Raw genomic sequence first — 12,522 nt, 5'->3', positions numbered from 1 at the left:
TATCCATTTGGTGAATTTGTCCACCATGATCAATAAGTATTTTTTCTTGTGGGTTCCCCCTTTAAGTGGTCCAACCATGTCAAGCCCCCAGACCGCGAACGGCCAAGTGATGGGTATAGTTTTGAGGGCGGTGGGTGGCATGTGGCTTTGATTAGCAAAGAGCTGGCAACCGACGCATCGTTGGACTAAGTCCTGAGCATCTGCCCGGGCTGTCGGCCAATAAAATCATGTACGGAAGGCCTTGCCTACAAGGGCCCGGGCTGCGGCGTGGTGCCCGCCGAGTCCGGCGTGAATTTCAGCCAGGAGATTTCACCCTTCCTCTTCGGAGATACACCTTTGAAGGACTCAGGTTGTGCTTTTCTTATAAAGTTCTCCCTCATGGACCTTGTAGGCTTTAGATCGCCGAACTATGCAGCAGGCCTCATTTTGGTCTTCGGAAAGTTCCTACCTAATTAAGTAGGCTAGGAATGGTTCCATCCATGGGGCAATTATTGCCATTATTTCGTGGGCTGAAGGTGTTATTTCATTGGCTGAGCCACCGATTGTGTCAGAATGTTCCGTGTTGGGTGGTGCAGTTGGTTCTGGGTTATTATTTCCGGACTCCTCTTCCCATAATACGGATGGCTTAAAGAGCTGCTCCAGGAAGATGTTTGGAGGGACGACGTCGCGTTTTGCGCCGATGCGTGCCAACACGTCTCCTGCCTGGTTATTATCCTGGGCTACATGGTGGAATTCGAGTCCTTCAAACCGAGCTGACATTTTTAGGACGGCGTTACGGTAGGCTGCCATTTTCGGATCCTTGGCGTCAAAGTCTCCATTTACTTGGGATATTGCGAGGTTTGAATCCCCGCGCACCTCTAGGCGCTGAATACCCATGGAGATTGCCATCCGGAGACCATGTAGAAGGGCCTCGTATTCGGTTGCGTATTGGAGTCCATGTACATTATTTGAAGTACGTATTGGACCGTGTCTCCGGTTGGGGACGTCAAGACGACGCCAGCCCCCAAGCCGGCCAACATTTTGGAGCCGTCGAAATGCATGATCCAATTGGAGTATGCGCCGTACTCTTTAGGGAGTTCGGCTTCGGTCCATTCGGCGATGAAGTCAGCCAAAACTTGCGACTTTATTGCTCGTCGTGCTTTGTAGGTTATGTCAAATGGTAAGATCTCAATGGCCCATTTTGCAATCCTGCCCGTCGGGTCGCGGTTGTTTATAATGTTGTTGAGAGGTACTTCGGAGGCCACTGTTATGGAACACTCTTGAAAGTAGTGTCGCAGCTTCCGGGATGCCATGAACACCGCGTACGCTATCTTTTGATAATGTGGGTACCGGGACTTGCATGGAGTTAAGACAGTGGATACGTAGTACACTGGTTTTTGAAGAGGGAATTTATGCCCTTCTGTTTCTCGTTCGACGACGAGTACTGCGCTGACAACTTGATATGTTGCCGCGATATATAATAACATCGGTTCGCTCAGGTTGGGCGCGGCCAGGACCGGATTTGTTGCCAATATGGCCTTAATTTCTTCGAGTACGGCCGTGGCGGCATCCGTCCATTTGTAGTCTTCGGTGCGCCGGAGGAGGCAATAGAGGGGCAGTGCCTTTTCTCCCAAACAGGAGATGAAGCGGCTTAGAGCCGCCATGCATCCAGTTAGTTTTTGTATTTGTTTGAGGTGTTTTGGGATATCCAATTGTGACAGAGCTCGGATCTTGGCTGGGTTTGCTTCAATTCCTCTACCGGATACAATGAAGCCCAAGAGCTTTCTGGCTGGTACACCGAAAACACATTTTTCTAGCTTGAGCTTAATGTCATATGCTCGGAGGTTGTCGAATGTAAACCTCAAATCGTCTACTAGAGTTTCGACATGTTTGGTCTTAACAACCACATCGTCTACGTATGCCTCCACTGTTTTGCCTATCTGGGTAGCCAGACATGTCTGAATCATGCGCTGATATGTTGCGCCAGCGTTTTTGAGTCCAAAGGGCATTGTGTTGAAGCAGAATGGTCCGTATGGAGTAATGAATGCCGTTGCGGCCTGGTCTGTTTCCGCCATCTTGATTTGATGGTATCCAGAATATGCGTCGAGGAAGCACAATGAATCATGCCCTGCGGTTGCATCGATGATTTGGTCGATGCGGGGGAGGGGGAAAGGATCCTTTGGACAGGCCTTGTTAAGGTCTTTGAAATCGACACAAAGGTGCCAGGATTTGTCCTTTTTTGGTACCTTTACCAGGTTTGCTAGCCAGTCCGGATGTTTTATATCTCTGATAAATCCGGCTTCTAAGAGTTTGGCTAGCTCCTCTCCCATTGCCTATCTTTTGGGTTCGGAAAATCGCCGAAGAGCCTGTTTGACTGGCTTGAATCCTTTTAGGATATTTAGGCTGTGTTCTGCCAGCCTGCTTGGGATTCCCGACATATCTGAAGGGTGCCAGGCAAAAATGTCCCAATTTTCCCGAAGGAATTCTCATAGTGCGGCTTCTACATCAGGGTTTAATTGTGCCCCAATGGAGGCCGTCTTTGTGGGGTCCATTGGATGGACCTGGAATTTGACTATTTCGTCTGCTGGTTTAAAAGAGGTGGACTTATATCTCTTATCGAGTATCACATCGTCCCTATTCACCATGGAGCGCAGCGCAGTGAGTTCCTCTGCCGCTAGGGCTTCGGATAGTGCCTCTAGGGTTAGTGCCGCTGTCTTATTTTCAGCGCGGAGTGCTATATCTGGATCACTGACAAGAGTGATGATTCCATTGGGCCCGGGCATTTTAAGCTTCATGTACCCATAATGGGGTATAGCTTGGAAAATTGTGAATGCCTCTCGCCCTAACAAGGCATGATATCCGCTGCCGAACGGGGCCACTTGGAACGTGACCTCCTCGGACCTGTAATTGTCCGGTGAGCCGAACACTACATCTAGTGTGATTTTTCCTGTGCAGCGTACTTCCTGACTAGGGATTATTCCTCTAAAGGTTGTGCTGCTTCGCTCAATGCGGCTCCAGTCTATTTCCATTTTTTGGAGGGTTTCCTCGTAGATGAGGTTTAATCCGCTGCCGCCATCCATGAGTACCTTGGTAAGACGAAAGCCGTCCACTATCGGACTGAGGACCAATGCGGCTGGTGCTCGGGCTGTTCGGAATTAAGGTTCGTCGCTGGTGTTGAAGGTGATAGCCGTGTCGCTCCATGGATTTGTTGTTGCTACTTGGTAGACTTCGGCGAGGCTGCGGATTGTTCTTTTCCGCATATTATTTGATGCGAAAGTCTCGAAGACTGTTAATACCGTACTGGTACTGTTGGGCTGGTTACCCGGGGCTAGAAAACCTTCGCCACTTTTGGCCACCTGTCGTAGTATCCAACATGCTCGAAGTCTATGTGTTGGAGTGGCGCCCTCTGTACTATGGATTTTACAGGGTCCGTTGAGCCATCCCTCCAGTACGGTTCCGTGCCCTTTAGGGGGTTTTTGCTTTTTGGTTTTTGACCCAGGTGCTTGAGTATGACGCACCCTTTTATTTCGAACTAGGGTTATGTTCAGGGCCGGATTGTCCCAAAACCTGGTTTCGGTTTTCCAGGCACTCTCCATCACACAGTATTTTTGTACTATGGTCGCCAGGTCGGCGAAGCGTGTAACTTTGCGATGACTTATGGCGTTCATGATTGCCTTGTCCGTGCAACTATTGCAGAAAATTGAGATTGCGCTTTCCTCATGGCAGTCCTTTATCCTGTCCATAACCAGGAGGAATCTGGCCCAGTAATGATGTACTGTTTCATCGGGCTCTTGCCGTATTTGAGATAGATCACTTATGTTTGGGTGGGCGGGTGCAATTAAATTCGGAATCCCGCCCAATCTGAGGCTCAAAGGCCGAGAAGTTTCCGGATTTGGAAGCTTGGATTGCTGGATGTTATCCAACAAATCTAGTCCGATGCCATACTTTAGGTTCAGTACTTGATTGACGTCCATCCCTCCGCGGGAATCCGGCATGGAGGGATCGGGAATCCAGACATAACTGGTCTTTAACATAGAAGAAGAGTCGCCGCGTTGTTCCTCTACCACAGTAACGTGGTGGGTAGCCTGGGGAGAGTTAATTTCTCTCAGATCGGTTTTAAGCCCAATCTGATCGTAGTCTGTAGCGACTCCCAGGGTGGCGATGCGATCCATAAGCTCATTTATGGAGGAGAGCTCCATCGGATCTAGCTGCTCGGCGAGTTCCGAGTTGACGTGAAGATCGCTTTTGATGACCTGAGAGGTCATTGTCGGAGCGGTGGCCGAACAGGCGGTCATAAGAAAACCACCAAGCCGGATAGTTTGGCCGGTGGCCAAAGCTCCCTTGGCGACGACGCTGTCTTTAAAGACGGGAAAAGGCATCCCTCCTGATTGCGACGGCACAGAGGAACTCTCAATGAAAGCACCAATGTCGGTGTCAAAACCGGCGGATCTCGGGTAGGGGGTCCCGAACTGTGCGTCTAGGCGGATGGTAACAGGAGACAAGGGACACGATGTTTTACCCAGGTTCGAGCCCTCTTGATGGAGGTAAAACCCTACATCCTGCTTGATTGATATTGATGATGTGGGTATTACAAGAGTAGATCTACCACGAGATCAAGGAGGCTAAACCCTAGAAGCTAGCCTATGGTATGATTGTTGTTCGTCCTATGGACTAAAACCATCCAGTTTATATAGACACCGGACAGGGCTAGGGTTACACAGAGTCGGTTACAATGGTAGGAGATCTACATATCCGTATCGCCAAGCTTGCCTTCCACGCCAAGGAAAGTCCCATCCGGACACGGGACGAAGTCTTCAATATTGTATCTTCATAGTCTTGGAGTCCGGCCGATGATGATAGTTCGGCTATCCGGACACCCCCTAGTCCAGGACTCCCTCAGCCAGCCTTCCCCAGGTCTGACTGGTTCGGCATCCGCCGTCTTCTGTGGCGTCACTGCCCGATAGGGCCTACAGCCTACGGGCCGTACCGACATGTCGTCGTGGGGAATAGGGCTCCGCCTGTCCGGAGTAACGTCAGGAGGGAGAGGCAACAGTGCCACGTCGTGCGGAGATCTCTGCCTGTACGGGGCACTGTGGCCACGCCCAACCCGAGATTCGAGGGCGAGGGGCTTTACTGTAGCCACGCTCTATCTCGTCCTCTTGATGGGGGCATAGACTCTCCACTACTAGGAAAAGGGCTATAGATAGGATTGATTCTAATGGCGCACCGTGGAAGCAGTGCGCCACTACTATATACTAATGGCGCACCTGTTTGTGATACGCCATTAGTGTGGAAGACACTAATGGCGCACCGTAAACAGGGTGCGCCACTAGTATGAATTATTTTTTTCCATTTTCCCATACATACTAATGGCGCATCGGGTCCATAATGCGCCATTACTATCTATAACTACTAATGGCGCACCAAGCAGGCAGTGCGCCATTACTGTAAATTTTGTTTTATTCTTTTTTTTGCAAAACTACTAATGGCGCATCGTGGCACAGTGCGCCATTACTAGTTTAAACTAGTAATGGCGCACTCAGAGGAGATGCGCCATTAGTATATATACTTATTATTTTTACTTTTTTGCAAAACTACTAATGGCGCACCGTAGGCTGATGCGCCATTAGTAACCAGGGTTACTAATGGCGCATTTTCCTACGGTGCGCCATTAGTAACCTGGGACCAACAAGATATTTTGGACAACCCACACCTACCCACTCACTTTCCCCACTTCATTCCATCCACCTCCTTCTCCAAGCTTTCGGCCATCTCCTCCTCCTCACCTCATTTCCACCATAGATTCAACAAATTAAGTGGTGAAATTACCTTTTTTTGATAGGTAAGTAAGGGAAAGCTATCTTCATGATATAGATCTACTTTTTTTTCTCCCTAGCTCGCTCCAACAACGTGCACATGCCCTTTTTGTGGCCTAGCTAGATCTATGTATGTTTGTGGTGTTGCATGTGTTTGTGGTGTTGCATATATGTTTGTGTTTGAAGGTACCGGTATTTGAAATATGCGATAGTTGCCAATATTTTGCCGGAATGTTTTGATTCATTTCCGTTTCGGCAAGAATTTTGGCACTATGCATTCTTTTTGGTCCTATTTTTAGGGAAGGTCATGCCAAATTTTTTCTTGGTTCTAACATATTGTTTTGCTCTACCCCGCAGGCGACCATGGTCCGCACGATGACTGAAGGCATCGTGAATAGGTTTTTGAGCTCCGCGAAGGCCGAGATGCTTCAAAAGAACGAGACGGAGATAAGATGTCCATGTCGAAGATGCAAGCTGAAGAGCCTTATTGCGGACCCGGATTCCGGGAAGGTGCGGGACCACCTGCTCTTGCGTGGTTTCATGGATGGCTATCGGTGGCAAGGTGATGAAGATGACTATCAAGTCGTCCATGGCCGGGGCCGGGCAAGAAATGAGGAAGGGCAACAAGACAAGTACCACCGCGGCGAGGGCGGGCGAGAAGACGAAGAATCTCCAGGACATGATCACGACGGTGATGCTGTACACAGTCATCATGTAGAAGATGTTGTACATGATGATGAGGAAGATCAAGACGAAGGGAATGATCATGAAGATGAAGATGCCGGAGCAGACGACGATGGAGGCTGGGTGCAGGACCCTCATATTCAAGAGCTGCTTCTCAAGCGGATGGATAACGCAAGAGCTGCCGCCCGAGAGAAAGCCAAGCTGGATCAACTGGAGATAGACGCGGTTACTCCATTGTATGAAGGATGCAGGCCCGAGGATACCCGCCTGAAAGTAACGCTCATGGCTCTGGAGATGAAGGTAAAACACAAAATGACCGACGCATGCTTCGACGAGAACATGTCATTCTGGCACGAACGTCTTCCCAAGGGGAACAAGTGCCCGACCAGTTTCGAGGAGGCGAAGAAAATCGTGTGTCCTCTGGATTTACCGCACGTGAAATACCATGTGTGCATGAACAATTGCATCATTTATCGGGACGAGCACGCGGAGTCTACCATATGTCCGGTGTGCGGCGTCACTCGATACAAGAAGAGGAAGAAAGCTCCTCGAAAATCGGTGTGGTACTTTCCGATCACTCCTCGTCTGCAGCGGTATTTCGCGAACCCTAAGGTAGCAAAGCTCCTGCGTTGGCACGCGGATAGGGAGGAGAAGAAGCGAGAAGATGACGCAAATGATCCGGAGATAGATAAAAAAGACAAGATGCTGAGTTACCCTAAGGATGCGAGCCAGTGGCAAGCGTTGAACTTCGGATACCCAGAATTTGGGAACGATCCAAGGAACATCGTGCTGGGCGCGAGCACCGATGGAGTCAATCCGTTTGGCAGCCAGAGAAGCACACATAGCACCTGGCCTGTGTTTGTGTGGATGTACAACCTTCCCCCCTGGTTGTGCATGAAGAGGAAGTACATTCACATGAGTATGCTAATTGAAGGGCCGAAACAACCAGGGAACGACATCAATCTGTATCTGGGGCTGCTGAAAGAGGAGCTTGACACGCTGTGGAAAACGCCAGCCAATACGTGGGACGCCGCAGAGAAAGAATATTTCCCTATGAGAGCCGCACTGCTCACGACGGTGCACGACTATCTCGGTTACAGATATCTCGCGGGGCAGGTAGTCCACGGATTTTCTGGATGCGTAAGGTGCATGGATGACACAACGTATCGCCAGCTAGATAGAGATCCCGGGTCTTGGAAAACCGTGTTCATGGGACATCAAAGGTGGCTTCGCGACGATGACCCGTGGAGGAAACGCAAGGATCTGTTCCATGGTGAAACCGAACCCCGAAAACGCCCGTGTACGAGGAGCGGCGAGGAAATAGACAAGCTGTTGAAAAATTGGAAAGACTGCCCACTGCCGGGAAAGAAGCGAAAGGCGCCAGAGCCGCTGCTGAAGGTATGGAAAACGAGGTTTGTTTTCTGGGACTTGCCGTACTGGAAGATCCACCGTGTGCCTCACAGCCTTTATGTCATGCATATCACGAAGAACGTGTGTGAGAGTCTGCTTGGTACCCTGCTCAACATGCCAGAGAGGACCAAAGATGGGCCGAAAGCAAGGGCAGACTTGAAATCAATGGGCATCAGGCAGGAGCTTCACGCTAATGATGATGATGATGATGATGATGAGGCGAAGCAGGACACGGAAAGTCGTCGCAAAGGCAAAAAGGCCAAGAAGACTGGAAATGACTACCCTCCCGCGTGCTTCACTCTAAGTCAGGAGGAGATCGAGCTGTTTTTCACCTGCCTCCTAGGAGTAAAACTTCCTTACGGTTACGCGGGGAAGATAATTAGATACCTAGACCCAGCGAAGCAGAAGTTCAGCGGGATGAAGTCTCACGACTGTCACGTGCTGATGACGCAGATACTTCCAGTTGCAATCCGTGGGATCATGGACGCGCACGTCCGTGAAATGCTATTTGGCCTATGCAACTTTTTCGACGTCATCTCTCGGAAGTCGATTGGCGTGAGGCAACTCAGAAGGCTACAGGAAGAGATCGTGGTGATACTATGCGAGCTTGAGATGTGCTTCCCGCCCGCATTCTTCGACGTTATGGTGCATCTGCTGGTCCATATAGTGGAGGATATCATCCAACTCGGGCCGACGTTCCTGCACAGCATGATGCCGTTCGAATGGATGAATGGTGTCATCAAAGGATACGTTCGCAACATGTCACGTCCAGAGGGAAGCATAGCCAGGGGCTTTCTGACCGAAGAGTGCATCTCCTACTTCACGAATTATCTAGGCATCGAGAACCCCGTTGGTCTGCCCGTCAACAGGCACCTCGGCAGGCTCGCTGGATGGGGTCACCATGAGGGTCGCCACGAAATACATGTCGACTTTGAGGGTCGACTCGCCGACTTTGAAAGAGCAAACCTAGTCGCGCTACAACACATAGACGTGGTCGATCCTTGGGTGGTAGAGCACAAAACCTTTATTAAGAAGACGTACAATGACCGAGGCCAACAGAGGACGGACGGAGATATACTCAAAGAGCACAACTCATGTTTCACGCGTTGGTTCAAGCAGAAGCTTTTGTCGTACCCTTTACATGAGGATTCTTCCGCGGAAGAGCAACTCATATTCGCCTTGTCACAGGGCGCCGAGCACAACCTGATGACCTATGAGGCGTACGATATCAACGGCTACACATTCTACACCGAGGACAAGGACATGAAGAGCGATGGTTATCAGAACTCCGGGGTAACGATGGAATCCTACACCGGTAACGACAAGGACAGATACTACGGAAGGATCGAGGAGATCTGGGAGCTGAGCTACGCTGGAGAGAAGGTCCCGATGTTCCGTGTCAGATGGGCCAAAAACGTCACAAAAGAAGACCGGTATTTCACCACCATGGTTATACCCGAAGCCAAATCCAAGACCGCGGGCGCAAACGTCACCGTGAAAAATGAGCCATGGGTACTGGCTTCCCAAGTGGACCAATGCTTCTTCATTACCAACCCGCCAAAGCCCAGTCGTGTTGTCGTGAGGAGAGGCAAAAGGAAGATCATTGGAATGGATGGAGTAGCCAATGAGCAAGACTTCGACAAGTACGGCGACCCGAAGATCGAACATGACGACGACGATGAAGTAGCAGCACACACCACAAGAAGAAGCAGGACCACCCTACCTAAAGGACGTCCGTTCCATAGAAGAACTGCGTTTGCGAAAAAGAAGGGCAAGAAGATTGTGAACAGATAGCTAGCTAAGACCAATTGTATTTAAATCGTAGTCTTCATTTCTCGATTGTATTTCATGGGCACTTTTTGATATCATGAATATTTTTAAATTTCATGGGCACTTTTTGAATTCATGAGGACACTTGATATCGATTCCCCCTCCATCTCGATCTCGACCCCCCTCCATCTCGATCGCACCCGCACCCTCCCCCGCTAGCTCCACCCATCGCAACCCTCCCCCGCACCCGGCCCCCCGCACCCGCACTTTTTGAACATATTTTTTAATTTTTTTTACTATTTTTATAAAAAACATTACTGTTATAATTTAAACAAGTTTGAACATATTTAAACACAAATAAATATAAAAAACAGCATTTAAAATGCATAAAAAATATTACTGTTATGATTTAAACAAGTTTGAACATATTTAAACACAAATAAATATAAAAAACACCATTTAAAATGCATAAAAAAATATTGGGGATCCTGGGAATCGAACCCAGGACCTCCTGATGTGTGTGATGCGTGCTGACCAGTCGGGCTAGTGGGTGGGTTCTGTTGTAGATAGGGTTGGGCTGTAGATATGGCTACTGGGCTAGATTAAAACAAAATTCTAATGGCGCACCGAGGGGTGGTGCGCCATTAGAACAGTCGTACTTATGGCGCACCGGCGTCTGGTGCGCCATTAGAAAGCTTCCCTCCACCTATTCCCCTCTGGCCTCTCTCCCTCCCTCGCCAGATCCCCCCCCACTCGACCTAACTTTGCCCCCGCGCCGTCGCCCCCGCGCCGTCGCCCCCCGAGCCAGAGGAGACGACGCCCGCCTCTACCTCAGCTCAGCCAGGCCACGCGACGCCGAGCCGAGCCCCGCCTACCTCGCCGTCCCCCCTCCGCCCGCGCCCGCGCCCTCGACGTCCTCCGCCCAAGCCGAGACGCAGAGACAGGCGAGTGGAGGAGCCCACCGCGTGTCACCGGAGCTTCAACGCCAGCCGCTGTCGGAGCTTCAACGCCGGCGTCTTCCTCCATTCCTTCATCCCCTCCCCCAGGTGATTCCTCCCTTCTCCTCCATCCCCTCACCTGCAAACCCTAGGGTAGGCCTGGCTTTCCGGTGCTGTTAGCCAACCAATCGCTTGATGCCTGCGTACCATGCTGTGTTTTGAGTTTAAGATTTATATAATTGCAGACCCCTGCAAAACTGCAACAACCAAATATAGGTAAATAAAAGACAAAGTGTGTGATCTCAACACTGGAAAAAAGGTTTATTATATTAGGCAAGCAAACCGATTTAGTACTCTAGTACACACCACGTTTGTGTCCAGATACATTCTGGACTGGATTCATGTGAAATGAAAATTGATTTGATATTGAATTGGACTTAGAAATACAATTGCATTGGCCAAAGAAAAGCAGGTCACCTCTTTTAACCGAAGAAAACACCAGTTCATTATAAGCTGACGAAACTTCCAAAGGCTTTGGTCTGATAGTAACTGCAATTTTCAAATAGAAGTGTATGACAGAAAGATTTCCAAACCAGTGTCTTCTCCCTTCTCTAAGAAGGGAATCCATGTAGCAGAGGAGAAAAGCAAAACAATCAAGGATCTGGAGTCTGACTATAGTTGCATATATGAGATATAACTTAGAACTTGGTGTTTTCATCTAAAATTATTGAAACTATCGGGAAAAATGCAGATAGGTAGCAATAAAGTGATATATCCAAAAGCTCAATTTGTAATATTAGGTATGAAGACCTCTATGTGGATGCTAACAAACAACGACTGAAATAGCAAAACTGTAATGCCATGCAAGTTCTGGGCAGGACAATATACAGATTTGTAAAATGCAAGTGGATTTTGGTGCCAGCGTTCGTGTAGTACTCTGCATTAATAAATCAAACTATATGAGCTCTCAATACTTGTGTAATATGATTACTTTTGGGCTGTTTGAAGACATGTTGAATCGGGTTTATGTGTTATTTAGGATGAACTCCTTGCACTGCTGTTAAAGCCTAACTATATTGCTGCTGTTACTTTTATGTATACATATTGTTTTTGTTAATACTTGTGTAATATCATTTCTTTATTTTTGTTAAGTCCGGGCACGGGGTGCAGGACGACGACCGCGGCCGCCGGCCTTCCCACGGCCAACTGAGGCATCCCTTCGACGACGCCGCCGCCGCCGACCCCGACCCCAACCCCGACCCTGACCCCTCCGGCGACCGGCCGCGCCTGCCCAGGTACCTCTCCTCCTTCCTCCTTCCTCCCTCTCCATCCTTCCTCCCTCCCCAACCTATGCATGGTGAAGATGAGTTCAGTTGAGTAGGCAGGAAGTTGCTGCTTCCAAATGCTTTTTCTTTTCTAGCTTAAACTACCACGAATGGTTTGCTGCAATTGCTTCATGGAAGAATCTAAACTGTTTACATGGCAGTGTGTGATACAACTCTTCAGGAGGCTATAAGCATGCAAGTTGCTCAACCTCTGGACATTGTTCAGTTGCAAATGCATCTGAAGTAGATTGAGATTTCATTCTGCTTCCTTGTGCTCTATGTAGAATGCTTCTAAATTTCCTGTTTTGTCCAACTGCAGTTTCTTGAATTAACTTGCTATGCATTAGGTTGGTCTCACCCTCAGACCGATGCTGGTAATGATATGTATGTTCTATTAGATGCTGGTATTGTTCTAGTTTTAGTTGTGATGGTTTGCTTATGGGTTTGTTTGACTCAGGTGTTTTAGTTCATGTTTCCATGTACAGATGTTTTAGTTAGTCAACTGAATCGAGTTTGAGATGTTCTGTTTCTTATGGAGTGTCAAAGCAGATGGAGTGTCAAAGCAGTAGAGTTTTCAAAACTAGATCATTTTACTGGCCA

This window comes from Triticum aestivum, chromosome 3B, assembly GCF_018294505.1.
Source record: "Triticum aestivum cultivar Chinese Spring chromosome 3B, IWGSC CS RefSeq v2.1, whole genome shotgun sequence".
NCBI classification, from domain to species: Eukaryota; Viridiplantae; Streptophyta; class Magnoliopsida; order Poales; family Poaceae; genus Triticum; species Triticum aestivum.
This window is presented reverse-complemented; position numbering follows the sequence as displayed.